Raw genomic sequence first — 4,985 nt, forward strand, 5'->3', positions numbered from 1 at the left:
GACTAAAGTATTTAAAGAACATTCCTGCTCAGCTCCAGGTGCCAGTTCCGTTTCGTCACTGGATACGAGTGGGGAAGGACAACCGTTGTCAGATGTTGGTTGGAATGATGCTCCTCATCAAATGTCGATGGAGAAGACTTAATACCCATCGCCAAACACTAGTTGGGAAGAATGCTTGCATCGGGAAGGAGACTAGTTGCCTATCATCGGTCACTGGTAGGGTAGGGAGGCAGGAGAGAAACCCTAGTTATCGCAGTCACATGGTGGCTTTCATCTCTCGAAGCTTCGAAGGAAACCCAAATGCCTAGGTGGTGGGGTGGTATGTGGACCCTCTGGCCTTATGGGGTGCTAGGGGTGACGTACTTATCCGACGTGGCGGCCATGGGCCTCATGGGTGGTGGGGAAGGGTTGAGCCGGTCCTCATTGTCATTCTGTATCGGATATTCCCCCAGCGGGGTGGAGGGCCCTCAGGTCACGTCTTAAGGGGATTGCTATGCTGGACACCCCCCTCCCTCCATTTTCTATACCAAAGAAAGAAAAAAAAAAGCTTCGAAGGAAATGATTGTGATGGGTTTAGGCTATTTTGGGATTATGGAAAAAGAATGCGGATGTGGATCAATGAATGACGTGAATCCAAGTCCTTTAGAATGGGTTTTGATATAATTCAGATATCCGAATCTATACTCGAAAAAATAAGAAAATCTATATTGAAATCTATATTCGGATCCGATCAGACTGAAAAGATATATAGTCGACCCATTTCAATATGGATGCAGATATGAATACGGTCAGAGTTTATCCGACCTGTTTTTAGCCCTAAGCCAAATGCAATTTGGGAGTAAACTAGGGAATGCAATTAGTGATCTATGCAGTAACCGTCAAAATAAAAGATTGCATAAGGCTTCATTACCAAAAAAAAAGGTTGCATAAGGCTCAGAAAAGGAAAGAGTCACCATAGACTGTACCAAGACATGCAAAATCCACCATTGTAAAATGCAGCCAACAAAGGTAATAGTATAGAAGCTGAGAAATTTCCAGATTCGAAAACAAAGCACGCCGACTAAAACCAGAACCGGCAAATCCTGGGAATAGCATCTTATAAGTCAAGGGCACCGAGTGCACCAAATGATGATCCAGGAGGTCCATAACAAGGATCAAAGAACTAATCTCTCAAATGAGAGGGCTGCGCTAAGCTCAGAAAAAGATAAGGTCATCACGTAATGGAATATGTAATGCCGAATCCATCATTGCTTCATGCAGCCAACTGAGGCAATTGAGCTCTTGACTTTGTTCCACCCCTTGCCGAAAGCTGGCAGAGTCATGTGATTGCACAAAATAGAGTTAATGAAGTGATACGAGGTGGCAGCCGAAAAGGACTGCCTCGAGCCAAGCTTCAATGGACAGAAGGGAGGGACATCTGAAAATCCAAGATTCATTATTAGAATTAAGAAAAAATTGAGAGACTAACCCTGATTTCCAGCGACAACAGCGATAAAGATTTGGAAATGAAACTTTGAGGGGGAGATCAGCCACCCATTTGTCCTTCCAAAAAGTACATTCAGACCATTGCCCAACTTGTTGGCTTAATGGTGACACTAATTTATCACCATACGTATTAACCACATGATTATGAACAAATGAGCATCGCATGACAACTACATCGCAGTTCAACTAATTGTTTGGGACATATCCAAGCTATCAGAGCAAAAGGCTTATATATTTTGCTTAGTACGTTGTGCTTCTTAGCTCTTCAAGTTATAGTATGACTTCCACAATGAAGAGCTTTATGGGTAACGTCTACTTAATATAGGATTACACATTACCTTCTGAGCTTACGCCCATTGGAAGATGGTGGAGATTTAAATGGTACAACTCTCACACATTCCATTAATGGGGTTAATTCCAGGCTCAAATCAATCGGGAGGGCAATTTGGTAACTTACAGGAAATACGCGGTTGGGCTCCCTTCATTTGGCCCATGATAGCTTCAAATTCTGGCAGTGAGCTCACATTTTCTTCATTTTTTTTTTTTTTTGGTTACAAAGCTGACCTTTTCTCAACTAAATGGAAACTTCCCTGATTTTTGGTTTGACTTTAATTGGACAAATGGTTTTCTTGAAGATACATTTGAAGAATTGAAGGTTCCTTTTTTTACTTCACACAGGGGAATATGTTATTGGAATAATTTCTGTTGTTTCACATCTCTGTTTTTTCATTTCTGCTCTTATTTTTTCTTTGCTTGTTCGCATCCTACATTCAGACTTTTCTGCAGAAATCTCACCATCGGTATCAGATACCTTTTCTTCACAAACAATGCAGTGGATTTCCTGTATATATAGATTCCCGGAAGTCACAGTAATAAACCGACTTTGAAGAAGAAAAGAATGGAAATAAATGAGAAGTTACGCTGACTTGGAGAAATGACATGGATTGAATCTAGTATCAGTAATATGCCTGAAGTACTTCATATGTTAATGTGAATTTTGTGAGACAGGAGTTCTGAATCTTATGGTAAAAAAAAAAAAACTAATCTATCATTTTTGTCTTTCTTGTTACTACAGAGCAGTACTGATATACTTGATCATTGCTCTTGGATCTGAAAATATAGAAAGGCACATGAAACGATAGTACTTATTGCATGGTAAATGATAGATCTGAATTGAAGGTTCTATCCTCTAATCAATTTTTTTTTAACTTTTTCATGGCATAGGATCCCTGACTTATGTTTGCTCTAAATAATGCAATTAATAAAGTTGTGTTGCCAAAAGTAACTCACTTGCATATTTAAATTTGTGCATATCGTATTTTATCTCCTGGGGATTCATTGCTTTTCCTCGACAAATTTGTTGAGAACCGCGGGCTGATTGAATATTCAACAAATTTCTTGGTCTATAATCTATATTCTCTATAATCACTCTAATATCTTTAAGAATCTTTCCCATCCATGTAACATAAATAATCTATTCTATACATTAAAGTGCAACCCGGTGGTTTCCCTACGTGCCACGTGACAGCCCATCAGGTCTTCTCCCCCTGGTGTTTTTTTTTTCCTTTTTATTCGACACGTTGTGGACTCCCTCTGGAACCTTCTCGACCTTCCCGACCGCCCACCTCCTCTCTGCTCTCCTCTTTTAGATAGTATTGCTATAAAGCTCAAAATCTGGAGTAGGATGGATCGAATCGAATGAGGTTGGACTAGAATAATCCTTGTGATCTGGTGGGAATTCCTCTACTTGGCAAAATCAGTCAAGAAATCGGATGAAAATCCTCCAGTTCTTGATTCTTCAATGCTTAAGTCAATTCAAGCCTTGAGAATATGGGTGGAAAAGAGTGAAAGAGCAAGAAAGATCGAATGGAATAGGAAGAGAACTGGGTAGGAACCAAGATTCTGGCCTAGTTTCCTACTGACAGAATCTCTCCTAGTTTCAAAGAGCAGAACTTTTCGATGGAGGATCCCTAATCTTCTATTTATAGTGGGATTGAGGAGGCCTTTCAAAGTTTATTAAACCGTTAGAGGAGTTTGTTAGGTAGTTAGAGAGCCACCTATAAGTGAGCTAGCGTACAACTATACATATGAGCTGGATATGAGATCATATCTGGCTATACCTACCAACTGTGTATGAGATCGTGCCAGCTGTGGCTTAGTTGCAGAAACCACCACGGACGTTCACAGAATGATTAAGTCCGTCACTATAATAGTTCACTTCAGTAAACAATCGGGGTGAAATAGAAACATTATAATAATCATTATGAATATAAGAGGCATCAAAATTTAGGTCGGTAAATATCTGATCTGAATACTTCTTTGTTAGCTAAGATGTCATCCCGGACAGAATACCAGGATGTCCTTTATTGAGGTTGATAAAATATCGAGTTGAATCTACTAATCGATAAATTGATCTGCTAGAATCTGACACTTTGAGATTGATATCGCTTTGATATCATATGATGATGCCATGTGTCTTGAGATTGGTTTAGTACACCAACACTTTGCCCCCTACTTCCTATGTCTGAGGTGATAATTTTTTGATCGGATTAAGAAATAAAAGTATCTTCATAAGGTTGGATTTTCACTAGTTTAGGAGATGTTTGCCATCGAGATCAAATTTTATCAATCAGGATATTTTATTTTTGAATTAGCCTTTTTAGCCCGATTTCTTACCGATCAAAAAATCTTATCTCCATATTCGCTCTTTATCTTGATTTTAAACTGACCAGGAGATATTATCTCCATATTTGCCTTTTGGCTCGATCTTTCATCGACTAGGAGATCTTATCTCCACACTTGCTTTTTAGCTCAGTTTTTATCAGTCAAGAGATCTTATCTCTATATTTGCTCTTTGGCTCGATTTTAAATCGATCAAAAGATCTTATCTCCGTATTTACCTTTTGACTTGATCTTTTATCAATTAGAAGATCTTATCTCCGTACTTATTTTTTTGGCTCAATTTTCACCAGTCAAGAGATCTTATCTCCATATTCGTTCTTTGTCTCAGTTTTAAACCGACTAGGAGATCTTTTCTCCGTATTTGCCTTTTGGCTCGATCTTTCACCAATCATAAGATCTTATCTCTATACTTGCTTTTTGGTTCAATTTTTACTGATCAAAAGATCTTCGTATTCACTTTTTGGCTCGATTTTAAACCGATCAGGAGATCTTATCTCCGTATTTACCTTTTGGCTTAATCTTTCATCGATCAGGAGATCTTATCTCCACACTTACTTTTTGGCTTAGTTTTCACCGACTAGAAGACTTTATCTCCATGCTTGAATTTTTGATCTGATTTTTACCGATTAAAAGATCTTATCTCCATATTTTATCTTGGGGCTTTTCAGATTGGTGTTGTCGCCATCTGGAATAAATGCACTACGCTTCGAGAGTATCAAAATTAATTACTTGATTGAAAACAAAGGGACTTCATCTTTCAAGAAATGATATGCCAAATCTCTTGCCATCATTGCTTGGATGGGTGGTTTGAAAATATT

The sequence above is a fragment of the Elaeis guineensis genome, chromosome 6, assembly GCF_000442705.2.
Source record: "Elaeis guineensis isolate ETL-2024a chromosome 6, EG11, whole genome shotgun sequence".
Taxonomy (NCBI): Eukaryota; Viridiplantae; Streptophyta; class Magnoliopsida; order Arecales; family Arecaceae; genus Elaeis; species Elaeis guineensis.